Source organism: Schistocerca gregaria, chromosome 1, assembly GCF_023897955.1.
Source record: "Schistocerca gregaria isolate iqSchGreg1 chromosome 1, iqSchGreg1.2, whole genome shotgun sequence".
Classification (NCBI taxonomy): Eukaryota; Metazoa; Arthropoda; class Insecta; order Orthoptera; family Acrididae; genus Schistocerca; species Schistocerca gregaria.
The window spans coordinates 935511739-935534992 of record NC_064920.1 but is presented as its reverse complement, the minus strand read 5'-3'; positions in this window follow the sequence as shown (position 1 = coordinate 935534992).

Below are 23254 nucleotides of genomic sequence, written 5' to 3'. Positions count from 1 at the left end.
TACTTTCTCTTTTCAGCTGTGAAATTTCAGGAGTATATGCTTAACTCAAGACTTTATTTTCTTACTCGGCTTGAAATCCTCATGTACCTTTTTACTAATATACAGTGACAGCTCTTCAAAGTTAACAGAAAGTTCATTTCTAAGCATTATGTTATGTTCCTTAATTTCAACTCTAAGCCTTCTGTTATTCTTTTCTTGACTGTTAGCACCATCGTTAATCCCTTTGTACATGATCAGTGTACTTTTCCAAGAATTCTTGTCTCCAGGTCCAGAGAGTGCTACAAACAGGGAGCATTTGAATCAGTTAGCATTGATGCCATACATACAAGACATCAATGACTGAACTAGAGTGTTGTGACAACTCACATCATACAAAATTATTTTAAACTATGGAATCACCTACAGCATTCCCTTACTCATTCTAAGTTAGGTGACCGCTCTTATATTATTTGTCAATCAGTGGAATTCCTACCTCCCTTGAATCACTAATATGAGAAGTTCTCACTTTACTACACTGAATAACTCATCCGAAGCATTTACTGTTTTTAACATATCAGCTTGTTACTCAAATGAGTACAAAATTTAAGCTCTATAACCTCCACAGATAAGGATTCTTGTGCTACTTGAAAAATTGAAACAAACATATCCGTTCATGTTCTCAATCAAAAATCTCAACAATGCGGCTAGCCTTACTGAAAAAATGATGGTTTTATTTTGCTGTATGTTCCTTGCACGTGGAAAAAATGTTTTTGTTTTTGATAGAGGTTCTTTGGACCTATCAGTTTTTTAGAAACAGTCTTTGTTTATAAAGTGTGACAATTCATATATGATGTATTACGACAGATTTGAAGCCTGCGCCCACTAGAGGAATTCTAGGTAAGTTCTTATATTTGAACATTTACATTTACGTTCAGTTTTTCTCAAAGATGTCCACAGAACCATATTCTGAAATTCTGTTTTGTCTTCTCTACTAGACTGTGTCAAAAGTTACCGCGAATGTAATATAATGCAATCACGTCATGTCAATACAAATAAATTCACCTTATGATGGCTGTTTAAACGTTTGAAACATGCTGTGATTGATAAACAGTGAATGTTAACAGTACACTAGTTGTTTCATTCGATATCGATAACAGACACTGTAAAGCCTAACTTAAAATTCGCATTTAAAGAAGCAGATTGCCCTAGTCCTCTCACAATTAATATAGATGTAGTAGTGAATGAAAATCACAAATATCCTAACACCATCAGTGAATGATTACTATACGCAAATAATTACTCAAACTGCAGTTAACTTCACAATAGATCTGAGAAACAATTAAGGCCCAGAAAATTATCAAAAGTGCAGCTATTCAAAATATAAACTTCAAAGAAGAATGCAAACATATTTTACTCTTTGTGTACAAAAAGACAGATACCTGCGCTTCAATAAATAACACAGCAGTGAAAATTCAGTGTAAGCATTCATCATAATTCAGCGTCTAACTACACAACCCCACAAGACTAGTATTCAGTGGGAGAAAAATCGTTTTTCATAACTAATGAATGACAGTAGAAAGTAAAAATGTTGGCTAATGAAATTAGTTACTTACTCTGTATAAGGACATAAATAGGTAATACATTAAACATAGAATAATTTTTCCGACACACTGCGTGTCACTTCAGAAAATCACACAATATTTTTGTAAATATACTACAGTATTATTCCTGATAAACAGTGACATACATCCCAAATAACAATAGAAAATCGCTGTACTTTTCTTCTCACATAGAATAATTGTTCAGTATTTCCCATTGCTCGCCACACAATGTTACTCAGCAGAAAAAAGTTATAGGTATTCTGAGCAAAAAGATTTTTGTATGCTGCTAACTAACCAAAAGTATTATAAGATTTTATACAGTGGTAGCACAAGGGTTCCCACATGCAATGCTACGTATCATGCAAGCAAATATATAAAATATACATGTAGGAAAAAGATCAAAATACTCAAATAGCGAATGCAATTGCAGTGCAAAACCTTCATTTAACTGTTGAACCAAAAGCTTCCAGTAATACCTATCGTGGGCAGGAATGGTCGAGACAGGTAACTTATCAGCTATAATATGCATTTTAACTTGTATACTGTATGACTGTCTTTTCCCACTGAAACCCTCAGATTTAACCTGCATGTGTACAAAATGTAACTTTATGCTTACTAGTAGCTGTATTTAACCATTAACTGTGGTGCTTCTGTGATTAAAGAAAATATCTGCATAATTCGTATAATATATGAAATCCTTATGAGGACAATGCATCTGATATACCACATATGAATTTTTTGTTGCTGTATAAACTTTGTATGTAATCTCAGTAAAGGAATTTCCAGTGCAAACACACAACTACTGAACTAAGTAATATTAGAACGTACACCAACCGAATTATTGTTTCACTGAAGTTAATTTGGAGAGAGATTCATTGCTCCTGAAATGCAGCAAAACAATGTTTAATTTTGGTCCTAATAATCACTTAGCTTCCCAGTGCAGTAACAGATTGCTGAGCTATGCCTTGTAGCTGCATTCTACCGCTGCAGGAGGAAAAAAGTGACGTTGCTTTGTCATTACCTAAATAAAACTTGCCTGTGCAGTGCAAGTGTGTTACTCACCAGAATAATACACAGTTGATAGTCTAATCTCGCGGTCTCCAATGTGAGTCCAAATTTGTCTCATTTGAAACTTTTAAATAGCAAGTGTGATGAGGGAACTCGATGACGAATTATTTAAAAAATAATTTGGCTCTCATTAACAGAAATTAAAAGATGTGAACATATATGCATTATTACTCATAGTTAGTAGCAAATTATTATCTTTTGGGAATAAACAGTGAGTATACAAAGTTATCAGTTTATACAAAACTTTTATGAAAAACAATTCTTTAAACTAAATTCATATTCACAATATAAAAATAAAAAGGGTAATGAGAGATTTGTTTCTTTGCTGAGCATACACATTTACGAGATATTGAAACAACAATACCATAACAGTCAAGTTACAAAATTTATAAAGCAAAACTGAAAATATTCCCTAAATCTGACATCCAACTTACTACAAAGCTAGTGCACACGGCGTAGTACCATCTTTAACTTATTCCAAGTTACAGCAACAGTACTTCGAAGTTAGGTCTCCGCAGGAATACACAAATCAGGCTTCCAACCACGCTTCACAACATTCACCCTGCCATGAGGACTGGTTACTTGACTACAACATTAATGTATCCGGCCTACTCGTCAAACATTGTGTGCCTAGGAAATCTGCTTTTTCGGATAGCTAGACAACAATTAACGCCAATCGTATTATTGAAGCTTATTGCAAAAGAAAATTATTACAATAATTAACTTTGTGATATGCTAATGTGTTGCTTGGAAAGGGTGACAGACAATTAAGGATTATCTTCAATACAGACAATGCTACATAGTAGAAGCGAAATGAGTAGTTTGGATGCTATTTATGAACACACTGTTATGGAACTCGCCGAACTGGGACGCGCCCAGAAGGCGCGTCGCTTATGTCCTCTTCGTGTATCTACATTTACAGCCACCTAATGGTGTGTGGCAGAGGATACTTTGAGTACGTCTATCAGTTCTCCCTTCTATTCCAGTCTAGTATTGTTCGCGGAAAGAAATATTGTCAGTATGCCTCTAATCTCTCTAATATCATCCTCATGATCTCTTCGAGGGATATACAGTAGCAGGGAGCAATATACTGCTTGACTCCTCGGTGAAGGCATGTTCTCGAAACTTCAACAAAAGCCTGTACCGAGATACTGAGCGTCTCTCCTGCAGAGTCTTCCACTGGAGTTTATCTGTCATCTACGTAAAGCTTTCGCGAGTAGTAAATGATCCTGTAACGAAGGGCGTTGCTCTGCGTTCGATCTTCTCTGTCTATTCTATCAACCCATTCTGGTACGGATCCCTCACTGGTGAGCAATATTGAAGCACTGGACTAACAAATGTACTGTAACCTACTTCCTTTGTTTTCGCATTGCATTTCCTTAGGAGTCTTCAGATGAATCTCAGTCTGGCATCTGCGTTACCGACAATCAACTTCATATGATCATTCCATTTTAAATCACTCGTAATGCCTACTCCCATATAATTTATGGAAGTAATTGCTTCCAGTTGCTAACCTGCCATATTGAAGCTATACGATAAAGGATCTTTCTTTCTATGTATCCGCAGCACATTACACTTGGCTACATTGAGAATCAATTGCTATTCCCTGCACCATGCGTCAATTCGCTGCAGATCCTCCTGCATTTCAGTACAATTTACCATTGTTACAAGCTCTCGATATACCACAACATCATCTGCAAAAAGCCTCAGTGAACTTCCGATGTCATCCACCAGGTCATTTATGTATATTGTGAATAGCAACGGTCCTATGATACTCCCCAGCAGCACACCGGAAATCACTCTTTCGGAAGACTTCTCTCCATTGAGAATGACATGCTGCGTTCTGTTATCTAGGAACCCTCAATCACACAATTAATCTGAGGGTCCACGTGCTTTTACTTCGTTCATTAAACGACTGTGGGGAACTGTATCGAACGCTATGCGGAAGTCAAGGAACACGGCATCTTCCTGGGAACCCGTGTCTATGGCCCTCTGAGTCTCGTGGACGAACAGCGTGAGCTGCTTTTCACACGATCGTCTTTTTCGAAACCCATGCTGATTCCTACAGAGTAAATTTCTAGGTAAGTCATTATACTCGAACATAATACGTGTTCAAAATTCTACAACTGATCGACGTAGTGATATGGGTCTATAGTTCTGCACATCTGTTTGACGTCTCTTCTTGAAAACGGGGATGACCTGTGCCCTTTTCCAATCCTTTGGAACGCTACGCTCTTCTAGAGACTAACAGTACACCGCTGCAAGAAGGGAGGCAAGTTTCTTCGCGTACTCTGCGTAAAATCGAATTGGTATCCCATCAGGTCCAGCGGCCTTTCCTGTTTTAAGCGATTTTAATTGTTTTTCCATCCCTCTGTCATATCTACCATGGTGTCATCTGTGCGACCATCTAGAGAGGGAACTACAGTTCAGTCGTCCTCTGTGAGAGAGATTTGGAGAAAGACTTCTAGTATTTTGGCCTTTAGTCTGTCATCCTCTGTTTTAGTACCATTTGGGTCACAGAGTGTCTGGACATTTTGTCGTGCGCGCTTCGCTCTGGCGGTAATGTCCCCCGGGAAACGACCACAAGGCTACGCGTCTATAAATAGATGCAGAAGGCGTCGGCTGCGATGTGGGTAGGTCCAGTAGGACGAGGCGATGGGGCGGAAGCGAAGGCTCCGTCTCCATGGGGTCATGCCGTAGTGTCGTGATGACAACCTCTGACGGCTGTTGTGGCGGCTCGAGATGCGTGGAACTGGAGGAAGAGACACAGAAGGATCACCTTGTACGTGATAGTAGCGAAGTTGATCGGGATGTCAGCGGTGCAATCCGTCTGGGTCTGAAATGAGATACATGCAAGCGCCAAGTCGTCGACGGATCTCGCCTCGCGTCCACAGTCTGTAGCCGCTAAAAACCCTGTAAAACACAATATCATGCTGCGCGAAGCAATACTTGCGGCTTTTCTTCGGCACAGGATGCTGAGGAGGGTGGGGCAGTGTCAGTGGACGGTGACCGTGAATCATTTCCGCTGGCGATGGTCCACCTCGTGGATGCGAACCATAGGAGGCGAGAAACAGTTTCAATGCATGATTCCTGATACGTGTAGTGCGAAGTTTGGCCATCTGCCGTGTGAAGGTTCTGACAAAACGGTCCGCTTTGCCGTTTGACTGTGGATGGAACGGTGCACTAGTTAGATGATGTGTGCCATTCGTCCACACATTGTTCCACATTTATTTGACGTGTACTGAGGTCCGTTGCCCGACACTGTGACTTCAGGAAAACCTTCTAAGTAACATATGGAGGACAACACCTGAACTGCGCTTCGTGACGTTCAGATGGTTCAAATGGCTCTGTGCACGATGGGACTTAACATCTGTGGTCATTAGTCCCCTAGAACTTAGAACTACTTAAACCTAACTAACCTAAGGACATCACACACATCCGTGCCCGAGGCAGGGTTCGAACCTGCGACCGTAGCAGTCGCGCGGTTCCGGACTGCGCGCCTAGAACCGCGAGACCACCGCGGCCGGCTTCGTGACGTTGCCGAGTTCATTGGAACAGCAGCAGTAAAATTGCTATATGAGTCAACAACAATCAACCAACGAGTTACCAAAAAGGTGCCGCAAGGTCTATATGCACATGTTGCCATGGTGATTGGGACTTAGGAGAAGCAGAGAATTTTTGTAGCGGAGCGGACTGATTTTCGGCACATGCCTGACACTGTGACATCTGTTCTATTTGAGTGTCCATGCTCTGCCACGAACAGTGTCGACACGCTAACTGTTTCGCTGTTTCGTACAAACAGTCCCCCGGTATCCTTGGTGAAGTAACTGCAACACTGCTCTTTGAAAAGCTTTAGGGATTAACACATGTGACTGTCCACTGCCATTTTGAACAAGAATCACACCTTTCTGTATAGCGAGGCTATAGTTTTTGAAAAGCAACCTGACGCTCATCTGTCCAAGCAAAGGGCGCATTCTTGCGACGCAAGGATGCAATGGAGCTGCGGTTTTTGCGGAATTCGTTAAGCGAATATAATAGTTCATTTTCCCTAAAACTGAAAGCAATTCTGTGACACTGGGAGGAACTGACGGGTCTCGATTGACCAACAAATATGACTAAAGAGGATGTACGCCTTGAACGTTTGTGACGTGACCAAGATATTGCAACTCAGGTTTAAACAAAAATCACACTTGTACAGTCTACACTTTAGTCCTACATGGGATAACACACAAAACAAAGCACTCCAATGTGCAATGTGTTCTTCAGGTGTACGACATGCTACGAGAATATCGTCCAAATAGTTTGAGCAGTTTGGTACTTCAGCAGTCAGCTGTTCCAAACACCGTTGGAAAATGGCGGGTGCGGATGTAGTGCCAAAAGGCAAACACAAATAATTAAACAATCCCAAATGAGTGTTTACAACATACACTTTTTGAGATTCTTAAAAAAAAAGTTCAAATGGGTGTGAAATCTTATGGGACTTAACTGCTAAGGTCATGAGTCCCTAAGCTTACACACTACGTAATCTGAATTATCCTAGGGACAAACACACACACCCATGCCCGAGGGATGACTCGAACCTCGGCAGGGACCAGCCTCACAGTCCACGACTGCAGCACCTTACACCGCTCGGCTAATCCCCCGCGGCTGAGATTCTTCATTGAATGGTATTTGAAGATGTGCGTTGTAGGGACCAGCATGAGGTCTTCTATGTGTGGCGACGGATAAATATCGATCAAAGTTTGTGAGTAGACTGGAGACTTAAAGTCAACACAGAGGCAAATGAGACAAGAAGGTTTGGGGAGCAATACCAGTGGACTTGACGACTGACTAGCTTGTACGGGCGCAATAGCTCCGCTATCTAGCAATTCTTTAAGTTCAGCTGCCGCTTTGATCCGTAACGCAATGGGAAAAGCTCGGAAAAATTTCGGATGAGCACTCTCCGTCAAGTGATATGTGCAACAAAATTGTTAGCCTGGCCTAAACCTTCAGAAAAGAGTTCAGGGAATTCTTTCAGCAAACTGGGTACGTGGTCTTTAGCACTGAATGCAGACACTTGTAAGTAGGCTGTTTAGGTTTTTTTATTGGTAACGCCGCCGCCACGTAGTGCTCTGTATAAAAATCACTGGCTGTGCCGTGTGCAGTCTGTGGCTGGTTTGCATTGTTGTCTGCCATTGTAGTGTTGAGCAGCGGCAGCTGGACGCTAACAGCGCGTAGCGTTGCGCAGTTGGAGGTGAGCCGCCAGCAGTGGTGGATGTGGGGAGAGAGATGGCGGAGTTTTGAAATTTGTAAGAATTGGTGTCATGAACTGCTATATATATATTATGACTAGTGAGGTAAATACATTGTTTGTTCTCTATTAAAATCTTTCATTTGCTAACTATGCCTATCAGTAGTTAGTGCCTTCAGTAGTTTGAATCTTTTATTTAGCTGGCAGTAGTGGCGCTCGCTGTATTGCAGTAGCTTGAGTAACGAAGATTTTTGTGAGGTAAGTGATATGTGAAACGTATAGGTAAATGCTAGTCAGGGCCACTCTTTCGTAGGGATTTTTGGAAGTCAGATTGCGTTGCGCTAAAGATATTGTGTGTCAGTTTAAGCACAGTCTTGTACAATTTTACAAAGGGGACGTTTCACACTGACAGTACATTGTCCTCAATGTGAAATTCAAATAAATCAAATTAATCAATGCCAAATATGTCCCCACAGTCACGTGATTGTAGCACAGTGAATTTTACAGTTCGTGTATGCTAGCGATACATGACAGGCCAACTACTTTTTTTCGAGAGCGGTAATATCTTGTCTATTGTAAGCTATCAGATGCGTGCTAGTTTTAGACAGGCGTGGGGAGCCTAAGAGGACATATGCATTCCGATTCAGCGATGTAACAGAGGCCCCTGCCTCCAACTGAAATTTCACACATTTTCCATTAATATGTGAATGAACAGAAAGCTTGTTGGACTGGTGCAGCACTGAAGAAACTGTACACTTGCTAATTTTGCTAATGTCTGCAGCAGGTTTTGAATACACTGCATTGATTATATAGGTCTTGTGACTAGATTTTGTGGGCGGTCAGAATTTCTATGTTTGTTCCGCAGCAAACATATGCATTGTATGTGGTCTTTCTCGCCACAAGCATAACACTCTGCTGGTCTGGATGGGTAGCCTTCTCGCTTGTGCTATGAATAGCCCAGAGGGAATAACTGAATTCCGGTCGCCTGTATAGAGAGCTGTTTATGCAGCATGGAAAACTGCTTAAGCGGTGAGGTTTGTGCAAGTTGCCGCTGCCAAATGGACGAGTCACTAGCAACGGGCGACTTGGCCCGAAAAAACTGGGGCTGCACAAAGTTATCGGCCGACACGGCACCTGAATCGCATTGATCTGGTATTTACACTACATGCTGAAATGATGGATTGGACAGTTTCAGAATCTAAGTTTGACATCACTTAAATTGTGCACGATGGCATCATGCAACATGACATCTGAATATAAAGCATTTCAAGCATTCTTGGAGCCGGTTAGGATGGCCGAGCGGTTCTAGGTGCTACAGTCTGGAACCGCGCGACCGCTACGGTCGCAGGTTCGAATCCTGCATCGGGAATGGATGTGTGTGATGTCCTTAGGTTTGTTAGGTTTAATTAGTTCTAAGTCCTGGGGGACTGATGACTTTAACAGTTAAGTCGCATAGTGCTCAGAGCCATTTGAACCATTTTCTTTGCATACTTGAATTTTCATTTCCTTGTCAAACCCTGCAAAGCTGTTGCCCACTTGTGATAAGTTTGTTCTGACCTTTTCTTGCAACGAAAGAATTGGCATCTAGCAGCTATCACATTCCATTTTTGGTCATAATAGTTAGTTAGTGAACCTTCAGTTTGCTCCTAGGAAGGTTCACCCATAGTGGCGTTAGGAAATAGTTTTTGAATGAGCTGAAACACTGCACTTCTTACTGTGGACAAAAATAAATGGGGTTTCACAGTACATGGTAAATTATCAGCAATTGCGTGGACTTCAAACTGTTGCATCAGTCTAGGCATTCCTCCTCATTAAACTGACGAAAAGGCGGTATGGCACTTGGAGACACTGTAGGTGTAGTTCGTTGTTACGTCGAGCGCGCAGCGTTGGCCAGCAGCTACTGCAGTGTCTTTAGCAAGGTTCATACTTGTTGGCTTTGAAACTGAAAAAGCCGTGTCATCTGCATTGCATCCATCGCTTGCAGCTGAAGCGACTGAGTAGGAGCTGGGAGAATTGGGTTGGTCATTTTGGTAGAGATAATTGAGATAAACAGAAAAGGCAAGCAATAAAAATAGTAGCAAAAGCAAAGAAAATTTCCGCATCGCCCACCTGAAAACACTGATTAGCAAAAACACACCTCTGCAAAGAAAACGGCGAGACAGCATTAAGGCGTCAGCAAAACACAAAATCATCAAACATAGGGTGCTTAGGAAATCGCTAGACAGCAGTTCCAGCAAATCGAATTAATGAAGTTTATTACAGAAGGAAATGATTACAATACTTAGTTTTGTGAAACACAGATGGGTCCAGGCAAAGGGCGACAGACAATTAAAAAGTCTCTTCAGCGTAGACAATGCTACATATTAGAAGCAAAATGACTAGTCTTGATGCTGTTCTTGAATTCGGCGAACTGGGCCGCGACCAGGCGGCGGACCGCTTATGTCCTCTTTGTGTAGAGAGTGCTGCCGTCACATTGTCATCCTGGACAAGGATTGGTCTGCATACAACTGGCTGACGTCGTCTCACAGCCCTCTCTCCTCTAACATTCCTGTATGGCATGCCAGTACTTGACTTCATGCTCGAACAAATATAAACACTGATATACGGAGAGTCTCCTTTAGGCATCTACTCAGGAAAAGTGTTTACTGCGACTAATATCACAGACAAAACAATTTGTCACTAGAAGGTAACGTCACCCAGAGAGGGAAAAATGATCTTGACATCAATATAATGGAGTGCTCTGATTTGTTAGACTGAAACCGAGTGACGTAATAAATAAAACCCCCTATACAAAACTGGAAATATTGATTGTTGTTGTTGTGGTCTTCAGTTCAGAGACTGGTTTGATACTGCTCTCCAAGGTGCTATATCCTGTGCAAACTTCTTCATCTCGCAGTACCTACTGCCACCAACATCCTTCTGAATCTGTTTAGTGTACTCGTCTCTTGGTATCCCTCTACCACTTTTACCCTCCACGCTGCCCTCCAGTACTAAATTGGTGATCCCTTGATGCCTCAGAACATGTCCTACCAACCGATCCCTTCTTCTAGTCAAGTTGTGCTACAAACTCCTCCCCAGTTCTATTCAATATCTCCTCATTAGTTATGTGATCTACCCATCTAATCGGAAGCATTCTTATGTAGCACCACATTTCGAAAGCTTCAATTCTCTTGTTATCTAAACTATTTATCGTCCATGTTTCACTTCCATACATGGCTACACTCCACACAAATACTTTCAGAAACGACATAAATATATACTCGATGTTAACAAATTTCTTTTCTTCAGAAATTCTTTCATTGCCATTGCCAGTCTACATTTTATTTCCTCTCTACTTCTACCATCATCAGTTATTTTTCTCCCCAAATAGCAAAACTCATCTACTAATTTGTGTGTCTCATTTGCTGATCTAATTCCCTCAGAATAACCCGACTTAATTCGACTACTTTCCATTGTCCTCGTTTTGCTTTTGTTGATATTCATCTTATATCCTCCTTTCAAGACACAGTTCATTCCGTTCAAATGCTTTTCCAGGTGCTTTGCTCGGTCTTAATTATGTCATTGGCACACCTCTAAGTTTTTTATTTCTTCTTCATGGATTTTAATTCCTACTCCGAACTTTTCTTTTGTTTCCTTTATTGCTTTCTCAGTATACCGATTGAAAAACCACGGGGATAAGCTCTAACCCTGTCTCACTCCCTTCCCAACCACTAATTCCCTTTCATGCCCCCCGACTCTTATAACTGCCATTTGGTTTCTGTACTAATTGTAAATTGCATTTCACTGCCTGTATTTGACTCCTACCACCTTCAGAATTTGTAGAAGGGTATTCCAGTCAACACTGTCAAAAACTTTCTCCAAGTCTATAAATGCTAGAGACGTTGGTTTAACTTTCCTTAATCCATCTTTTATTATAAGTCGTAGGGTCATAAATATTTACTAGTGGAAAGCTGACGAAAGCTGAGTAATTAGAAACACGCCTGAGGTTGAGTGATAACAAGGTAAAAAAAAAACTGCATTGGTAGTTTCAATGGGGAAAACATAATCTCCTTGGTCTCTTTCCGAGCCACAAATCGGTCAACGTGTTTGAGGAACAGACCGAGTGCGTGAGACCAGTAACAGTGAAAATATTACTAATGAGGTAATTAATTATTGTGTTCAGATTTTCTGTTTGTATTGCTACGATTTTAATTACTGTGTTACTTGGCAAATCAAATATTGTCACAAGGCGTATTTATTTATCGTATCACTTGCGGACGCTGTTGAACTCTGTGACTTCGTTGAGATTTGTAAACGCATGATAAATGCTAACACAGACACTTCACAGCATAATTCCCGTGTTACGTCACTTTATAAACAACATTTCGCCTCACATCGCATTTTAAGTGCGTATATTACATGTAGAAGTAGAGTAATTTTACTCCTATGTATCTCGAAAACGTATAAAAATATGACTAAAATTTCTTATGCTTTTCGAGGTCGGGCTCTTAGGAACACATCGCAAAAATTCCAGCTATTTGTTGCGCATAGCCGTCTTGGAACCCTCTCCTGAAATTTGGTCCATTGCTGACAGCGGAAATACAATAAAAGAACATTTAATGGGATTTTCCGAAGAACTGCCCATGTACTAATGGTAATAAGCGGGAAATACCGGTTCAAGACTCAGTTTGGCACATATATACATGTTTCACACAATGCCAAGAGATTGGCAGTTAGCGAATTTATTTAGTTTTAACTTTGGTAATACTTTAAATGAAGGCGAAAAACTGCATTAAAATTTAATTTATACTGATGTTTTGAATTTGGTCCATATCTATAAGTTCACGCAAACACATTATATAACATGAATTATGTTGGTTTAATAACTGGCGGTTGGTAAGTGTCGCACAGAAATTTTTGTCAAGCATAGTCCTGGATATGGGATGTGTTTCAGCTTTCCCATTACTTAACTCTTGATATGAAACTTATTCTTCTTCCTCGTTTTCTTCTAGCAATAAGTAAGTAAAAACAGCGGCCAGTGATTTGAGGAACGTGCATCTACTTGTACGAACTGTCTACGGCTGAACTGCAGCATGTTTGCATGTGCCGTCATCTGGCAACTCACTCAGACAAAATACTTTAATTCCTATCTTCACCATACTGTAGTAAGATGTGGCTCTGCTTCCAACTTAAAAAATAATTTCGATATGTTAGCTACATTTAGTACACAGCAGCGTATCACCAACAATCAATAAAGTAGTCAGCGACCACAGTTTTCGCTGCGAATCTTCAAATTTTATGTGCCGGAATACTAGGCAATTAACTGTCACAGAAATTACAACCGATGTCAAAAAATATACACTTCATTATCGAGTTGTGATATGATACAAATGAAATCAATTTTTGAGTCAATTAGTTTGCTCAAAGAGAGGCAGTATATACAGTAGTTAAGGGAAACGCACAAATGTGATACAAGTCATTATTAATTTTTAATGGAAAAAGAGAACCTATATCCGACGAATTCGTCTCAAGAGGATCATTAACCTTATTTATATTTAAAATAATTCTCATTTATTTTTCAGTTTCAATCGCACGTCACCTTCAGATGCAACAAAAACTAATTATGTACCATACGCAGAGCAAGGGGAATTCCTCCCAAACGTTGAATTTACCTAAATAGTTGCGTCTGTAACCCATTTCGTCTATGCAGAACCTCTTGTCAGACTACTGTGCTCTGCAACACTTATCCCTGTTTTAAGGAGAGAAAAACAGGGGAGTGGGACGGGATAGGGGAAAATGGAGTGAGGGATATTGGGGGAGGTGAGAGGAGGCAGGTAGAGGGAGTGGTGGGGACAAGTTTACCAATGGCTGTCTTGCTAAAATGCTAGAAAGTATACTTATGTCAACATTCTCATTAAAACATTAATAGTGTAGAACAACTGTTGTGTAAAACGTAAGCGTCATAAAATAGTGAAACTATAAAATGCAGCGACGGGGACTGAGAATACAGGGGTGAGAGAGGAGCGATGTCAGGGATGCTATGATATCTAACACTACAGTTGTGAAACGTCAACGTCCCATTATCCTGCCCTCCTCGTCAATGATTTCCAAATGAGCCTTTCTTCGCCGGTTCTGTGGAGATCCTCCTTAACGGAAGGGTTTCATACTAGTAAACTTCTCCTACTCAGGAAGGCCTCTTAGTCTGTGAAAATTGGCTTTTTTATGTCCTCTTTGCTTCGTGCTTCGTATGTTTTTATTTTTATTTTTATTTATTTATTTATTTATTTATTTATTTATTTTTGCTTTGAAGATAGCAGTACTTCATCTTTCTCACTATTCTCATTTCTGCCACTTCTCATTACTTTTGTCTTTTTCCGACTTACTCTCAGCCTGTACTCCATACTCATTAGAATGTTCACTCCGTTCTACAGATCTTGTAATTATTCTACACCGTCATTGAGGATAGCAATGTCATCGGCGGCTATTATTATTCATATCTTTTTATCCTGAATTTTAATTCCACTCTTGAATCTTTTTTTGTGGTGAAAGCCTTCATCCCTGTCTTACAAGCTTTGTAATAGAAGCACTTCATTCTTGGTCTTCCAGTCGTATTCTCCCTTGATTTATGGTTTTCCCTACAGCTTGCCCCTATTCCTCTCATGACTTAGAATATCTTGTACCATTTTACTTTGCCGAACGCTTTTTCCAGGTGGATCATCCAATTAATCTGTCTTCTCCACTAGGAATCAAATGGATCCAGTTATCATCTTGACATCACCACAGATGAATATTAGCAACCAAATTAGTCACAATTTCGTTGCCTTTGCTCCATGTGGTTAGTATTGCCTATTTTGTGGGTGTGACTACAGTACATCTAAGTGTTCTACTGTTTACCATTTGGGCCATTTAGTTTCCATTCATGTGCTAAAATGTGATGAGAAATATAAATCTTATTATTCCGAAGCAGTGTTATTCTTTTTTACGTCAAATTTCCATTTTCCTCACAAACTCTTCCTTCTTCAGTGTTTCAGAAGTTTCTCTTTTATGCATTGTATACAGTTGGGTTTGTGTAGGACACAAAATTCTTCTCTTTTTTTCTTCATTCTGTATTATGTTGCACCTTCCTTGAAAAAGTTTATTTGTTCTTAAATAATATTTTACTCATCTGACTTTGGCCATTATAGACACCAATGTAGATTTTATTTCCACCCTTCTATTTATTGATACCTCATCTTCATCTCATTCTTTACAAGCGCTGATCCTACGGCATGATTCAAAATAATACTTTCCTCAAACGGAGAGCCTAATGTCCTTGGCGCTCTGTTTCATATAGTGGATAAAGTTTGCTTATTGATCTACTGCTAGATAGATATCATCGAAGTATTGTATTTTTTTAGGTCATGACGCACCTCTGTTTAACCTACCTATAAGGGTATTCAGTTGCGCGGTGTAATTTTAATTTAATTTAAGTTTACTTTCTTTAAAACATAATTAAAATCCTCACCGATCACGAAGTTCATGTTTTTCCCATTTCGTATTTGTATGATTTTCCCAAAAAGTTCGACATGCATCTTTGCTTTCATTCTCCTAGCGGTACATTTCTTAACGTAGCACTGTACCCAATCAGCCCCAAAAATTTATAATCTTGGTTAGTAAAAAGTAGAGTAACATTAATGTGGCGGTTTTAATGCTTCAAGTTTTCTACACAGTCTCCGTCCACTTGAGTAGAACGCACAGCCATGTGATACTGGAAGAAAGTCCTTCTTTGGGATGTTGTCCAACTAGTGTGCCCCATAGAATTGAATGTAAGTAACGTCATCAAAACGTTGAAACTTCATGTAAATGTCTACCCTTTCTTGTTTTGTGGTGTACGCCTGTTGTTTCGCATGTGTATTGAGATCTTTTTCACTTTCTTGTCGTCATTAAAAGATAATTCACGGCCTGGGCAAATAAACTGGGAGAATTGTTCTGTAAGTTGACTGCCTATTAGTACCTTAGCTGGAACAGGGCATTTCAGTTGCCATCCCATAACTTTCGTTTTCCGTCTATATACATCTGCTTTTCACAGGTGCCTGTCAGTTTACGCTTCGTTTGCAATCGGCTGGATAAGGACCTCAACCGTGAGAGAGTTTGAAGATGTATCTAGGAATTGAGATAACATCGGCTTCAATTTAATTACACGGTACTCAGTCTGCCAGTATCTACCGCCTCAGTAGAGAGCACTCCGTCATCAGGTCGTAAGTGGCGCATCGAGACAATCCGACCGCCGTGTCATCCTCAAATGAGGATGTGTATAGGAGGGACGTTTGGCCACACACTGCTCTCCCGGTCGATTCGATGATTTTCTTTGACCAGAGCGGCTACTATTCGGTCGAGTAGCTCCTCAATTGGTATCACGAGGCTGAGGGCACCCCGAAAAGTGTCAACAGCGCAGGGCGGCCCGGATGGTGAGCCATCCAAGTGCCAGCCACTTCTGACAGCGCTTAACTTAGGTGATCTGACGGGAACCGATGTATCCACTGCGGAAAGGCCGTTGCCGCCTTAGTAGAAGTTCTCATAATTTATTCCAGTACTGTGAGTGTAGGGAGATGTTATAAGAAAAACATATCTGTATCGAAGGAGCCGTATTGTGGATGATAATTTATCGCAACTTGTTATAGAACCGTTGCTTGAAAATCCGCATCACATTCTGCTTTCCCTGCAATACCGCCGCACAGTTTGTTTCCACAGCGCTGCAGGAATCTACTCGATGCAGAGAACACAGGGGTAGTGCCTTAGTTTGGCGTGGCGCACGCCCTGCTTCGTCATGTTCAACGGTTTCTAAAGATCATATGTCCGTTTAGCTCGATTATTAACTGTGAAGAGTCTCGTCTATTCACTGTATAGTGATGTTCTGTAGTCTGGATGCAGCAGGAATTCTCTTTGCTTTGACTGAAAATTGAGGAACATTTTTGTCATAAAGTAAAGTGGGCGAGAATACTGCGGGAGTTTACCACCTACTTCTGCACTTTGCGTATTTCCGCTCATAAAGTACGTGTATGTTTACAGTTCATCATGACTGACCTGTTTTAATATACTGTACATTATTATGTGAGATTTTTCTCTAATGGTCTGCGTGGAGCACATTAAGAATGAAACATAATGGACACGACAGCCATAAACAGGTGTGAATGAACTTACGTGCAGTTTTTATTACCTTGTATCTGCTATAACGGGTCTGTTCGTAAACTTATAGTAATATAACGTCTTCGACAACGATCGATATTTCACCAGGTGAACATCCCGTCAGTTTCAAGGCACAAATGCAGCGAGAGAGCTCTGTGTAACGAAATCTGAGCACTAGGTAGGTGGAGCTACGCTGAGCAGCACACACCCAATAATGAATTAACGCTATCACACGACAATGGATGACTCACGTCAGAATATGGTAATGGTTGCGGTTTTTTAGGCTAGATGGTCTGGGGAAAAAACAAAAAGGGCTTGAGTCACAAAGGACGAACATAGCAAGAACGTAGATACAGGAACCATCGGCATAACAGTTGCAAATAGTCATAGCTGTGTCGGGAAAGTACCAGTGCTCCAAGCGCTAATAGAAAGAACTGATGCTCAAATCGTTTTAGGCACTTAGAGTTGCTTAAAACCGGAGATAAACTCAGCCGAAATTTTTGCGAAGAATCTAACGGTGTTCTGAAAGGATAGACTGAACACTGTAGGCGGTGGCGTGTTTGTTGCTATTACAAGTAGTTTTCTTGTCGCGAAATTGAAGTAGATAGTTCCTGTGAGTTAGTATGGGCACAGGTCATTGTTGGCAACCGGAATAAAATAATCATTGGATCCTTTCAGCAACCTCTCAATTCAGATGATAGAATTGCTGAAAAGTTCAAAGAAAACTGAAGTTTGATCTCAAACACGCACCCGACTCATACGATTATATTTGGTGCTGACTTAAATTTCCCTCGATATGTTGGCGAAAATACATGTTTATTTATGAAAGTACGCATAAAACGTCATCCGAAATTGTGCTAAACGCGTTCTTTGAAAATTATTTCGAGCAGTTAGTTCATGAGCCCTCGCGAATAGTAAACGGTTGTGAAAACACACCTGACCTCTTAGTAACAAACAATCCTGAGTTAACAACGAGCATCAAAACCAATACAGGGATTAGTGAACACAGGATTGTCGTAGCGAGACTGAATATTTTAACCCCTAAATCTTCGAAAAATATACCTATTCAAAAACTCAGATAAAAATTCACTTGACGCCTTCCTGAGACACAATCTCCACTCCTTCCAAATTAACAGTATAAGTGCATACCAGATGTTGCTTGAATTCAGAAAAATAGTATCGGCAGCAATTGAGAGATTTATATCAAATATCCTCCATGTAACGCAAAACGGCTCAGAACACTGTTGCAGAAACATCGAAACAAACATGCCAAATTTAAACAGACGCAAAATTCCCAAGATTGGTGATATTTTACACAAGCTCGAAATATAGCTCGGACTTCAATGCGAGATGTTTATAACATCATCCACAACGAAGCTTTGTCTCCAAATTTGGCAAAAGACCCAGAGAGATTCTGGTCGTATGTGAAGTATGCTAGCGGCAAGACAGAATCAATATCTTCTCTGCTCGTTAGCAGTGGAGATACTCTCGAAGACAGTGTTGCCAAAGCAAAGCCTTCCAAAATACCTTCAAAAAAGAAGACGACGTAAATATTCCAGAATTCGAATCAAGAACAGCTGCCAACATGAGTAACATAGAAGTAAAAATTCTCGGAGTAGTGAACAACTTAAATCACTTAATAAAAGCAACTCTTCTTGTCCAAACTGTATACCAATTAGGTTCCTTTCAGAGTATGCTGATGCAATAGCTCCATACATAACAATCATATACAAACATTCGCTCGACGAAAGATCCATACTCAAAGACTGGAAAATTGAACATGTTACAGCAATATTCAAGAAAGGTAGTAGGAGTAATCCACTAAATTACAGGCCCATATCATTAACATCGATATACAGCAGGATTTTGGAACATATATTGTGTTCGAACATTATGAATTACCTCGATGAAAACGTTCAATTGACACACAGTGAACACGGATTTTGAAAACTTCGTTTTTGTGAAACACTCGCATGAAGTGTTGAGTGCTATTGACAAAGGATTTCAGACTGATTCCGTATTTCTGGATTTCCGGAAAGTTTTTGACGCTCTACCACACAAGCGGTTCCTGTGAAATTATGTGCTTATGGAATATCGTCTCAGTTGTTTGACTGGATTCGTGATTTCATGTCTGAGAGGTCACAGTTTGTAGTAACCGATGGAAAGTCAACGAGTAAAACACAAGTGATTTCTGGCGTTACCCAAGGTAGTGTCATAGGCCCTTTGCCATTCCTTATCTATATAAACGATTTGGGAGACCATTTGAGCAGCCGTCTTCGGCTGTTTCCAGATGGCGCTGTCGTTTATCGACTAATAAAGTCTTTATCAGATCAAAATAATGGAAAACGATTTAGAAAAGATATCTAAATGGTGCGAAAATTGTCTCAGTCAAATCTAAAGGCCGTAATTTCCACTAAATACCTATCAATTACAATTATAAACAACTTAAATTCGAAGGAACACATAGAAAATGTTGTGGGGAAGGCTAGCCAAAGAGTGCGTTTTATTGGCAGGACACATGGAAAATGTAACAGGTTTACCAAGGAGACTTCCTATACTACGCTAGTCCGCTTCTTTTAGAATAGTGCTGTGCGGTGTGGGATCCTTACCAGATAGGACTGCCGGAGTACATCGATATAGTCCGAAGAAGGGCAGCACGTTTGGTATTATCGCGAAATAGCGGAGAGAGTGTCAGTGAAATGATACAAGATTTGGGGTGTACATCATTAAAACAAAGGCGTTATTTGTAGCGACGGAATTTTCTCACGATATGCCAATTACCAACTTTCTCCTCCAAATCCGAAAACGTTTTGTTAACATCGACCTACATAGAGATGAACGATCACCATGATAAAATAAGGGGAACCAGAGCTCGTACGGAAATGTGTTCGTTCTTTCCGTGCGCTATACGAGATTGACATAATTGAGAATTGTGAAAGTGGTTCTGTGAACCCTCTGCCAGGCACTTAAATGTGATTTGCAGAGTATCCATGTAGATGTAGATGTATGATTACCAGTTGGTGAGCAAGTATTATTATCTCTATTCACCGTTGTTATAACAGTGAAAGAGCTGGGTTACAAGCGGGGTTAAAGCACAAACCTTCATCTCTGCTTATCAGGTGATCTTCTAATTATTCTCAACTGCTTCCTTATCTCTGCTCTATAGCCGGATGTACACGCTAGAATCTCTCTTTTGTTACATTCCATAGGATGACCGATATCAAGGCAATTTTCTGTAATACATTTGCTCGGCACTTGTAAATGTGCGGTGGTTATATTCTAGACACTTCTCCTCCACTTTCCTGATGATTTGCCAAAGTTATGACATGCCAGAACTGCATGAGAAACGGTAGCCACCCGCCTTATGCAAACCAAAATCATCCTTTACAAACACAAAAGCTGCCTTAAGTTTAGATGGTAGCCGTAAAGCATACTTAGTCCCGCGTTCCGCAGGATATGACTAATACTTTTGGAAATGCAACCTGCTTTAGTTATCAAGGCCCTAGATTAAGGAGCCCATCCGTTACTTTCGTTACTCACCCGATTCACGTCTAGTCCATAGCGCAATGCACGTCTGATCAGTCTTTGACTATAAACATTGTAATGAAAAAGGACATCGAGATGAGGTAACGACAAAAGAAATTCCAGGATCTGAGATCATGTGGAGCTTACGATCCACGTACGAGTTACATATTCACGCCAATCTGCATGGCGACAAATATCAGTCTGAAAATACAAATTAGTGAGAAATGACTTCGTATAAGTGGCACGTCCATACGTACCATCCACCTTCTTACTGACGAATACGCCAAGGTGGGGAAAACAGCCATCCTTTTCAGCTCGACCCTGGAGCAGATACGTATATTCGAGTGAACTGAATTCATTTGTTTCAGAAAGCTGCTTGAAATCTTAATGCTGTCAGGACACCCAAGAAAGGTATAATCAGGATACCGAAAAATGTATGCAGGTATCATTGCAGACAAGCTCAGTGCATGATTCTCGAACTTCTACGTAAAAAGATAAGCAAATTTAAGTGAGTAAGGTTTCCTCACTGCTGCTCAATCTGTCTCTTCAAAGAACTTAGCACTGAGTAAAACGTAAGTGGGAGTGAACATATGTCGAAATATATTCTGTAATTGAGTACTAATCTTACCCTTAATTAATCATTACGAATCAGACAGAGCAACATGAATGAGAGGCGTGACCACATGGAAACTTACTAAAATATCTGAGTGATTCAAATGCAATCTCACTAAATGACGCAAGAAATCAGAAGTATAGCTACCTACTTTCTGTCGGTACACTCATGGCATGATAAGGGTATGCATGATGTAACACGTGCGTGTTGCCTAGACGTGGAAGCATGGTAATGATGTCACAACCCACGTCATGGTGGCTTTATACCGACCACTGAAACCATCCAATCAGAGGGAAGTATTTTACTGGCCAATAAACTGAAACAGCAAATACGTACGTAGCTACGGAGCCGTCATGTTCAAAGGCACCCGAATGATTTGAGGTTTGCGTAAATTGGCGCAATGTTCAAAAGTATCCGAAAAATATGTGTGCTATTTATCGTAAATTCATATGCTTCACCTGAATCGCGTTAATTGGTGCAGTGTTCTAACATCCTTCTATATGTAAGGACATATACAATATTACTGTACTATACGGTATTTCCATTTTTTAAATGTTTGTCGGAAGAAACGTAGGCTTCTTGTCGCAATGTTATTCCCACATTTTTAGTTTAAATATTATTCAAGGGAAATAAATAAGCTACTCAGAAACACACACACACACACACACACACACACACACAAACACACAAATGTTTATGTCAAATATTGTACCTAAAATTCCGCCTCATCAGTAAATCCATTCTATTTCATTCCTCTCTAAAATAAGATGTATATGTCAAATACTATACTGCATTATCAGTAAATTTCATTCCTCTCTGTAATGGTTACTAAAATTATGAAACTAGGATTGTACACTTACAATTCTCTTCACGAGATCCGGACATTTAGAGGCTGATAAAAAAATTACTACTTATATGCTTTACTCTTTCATTACTTTTAATCCCCTAAGACAGAGTACCTTTAAGTAGGTGTAGTTCATAAAATCAAGTTCCCCTGCAAAGTTCACATGTGTCAGTGCTGATGTTAAAAAGTTACTAATGAATTCCCTAAGGAGAAACCATGTTAACATGTACTAGGGGCGTTGAGTAAGTAATTCAACATTTGTGTTTCAGAAAACAGGTTTGTTTTATTCAGGTGTCTCATATGCCATGTTATATCCCTCTGTTTAGGCTACAGAACCCTAGTTTTCAACATAACCTCCGTTAAATGCGATGGGCATCCACCACTGTACTGTGAGGACCTGTATGGACCTGCATGCCTCCAGGGTACCCCCTACTAGTCGACGTCGAAGCCAAAGTCCTGCTGCATCAATAACCTCCCCATCATATATGTAGTGTTCTCTGCGGAGTGCTCGCTTCGGGTCAATCAGACGAAAGGTGGAAGGTGCGAGATCCGAACTGAACGGTGGACGAGGAAGACGATTCTAGTGAAGTATTGTGAGATCATCTCGTGTGCGCATAGTTGTGTGAAGCCTTACGTTGTCAAGAACAGAAGTTCGTTTGCATTTTTATGGCGGCGAACACGTTGAAGTGAAGGTAGCGCAGCTGTGTGCAGCGGTCTGCAAGCGGAAGATCAGTACGTTTGCGCGACCTTGTTGCGATAATCACAGACGCCTCCCCAGCGACACACTGTGCTTTAGTTCACTATCAGGTCTCCGTAGACAAATCACAGCCGCGTATGGATATCTGGGATGATCTTGTTTTCCGCCAGAAGAAATTAATTGTGATGTCGTCAGTCATACGAATACACCGCCGCCTGAGAGATCGATCAGCCGGATACGATTCTCTCGATAAACGAAACAGAAGAACGGCCGTGTTAGCCAAAGAGTACACACCCAGTCGCAGTACATATGCTATCCGCGAGGCGCCGCTGGGCCACTTCATCTGCAGCAGGTTTGTAGCGCAGTTGTGCCAGTCTGCAGTTCATAGCCGCGCTCAGTGGTCAGCCAGCGTCGATGTTAGTCATCGTCTGCAGCTCAGTCATTGCTGCCCTCAAGTCTTTGTAGCTCCGTTCCAAGTTACTCTTCAATTTCACTGGATTCGACATTCAAGATTACGGGAGATTAATTCGTCACTGTTACGGCTGTGACTTGT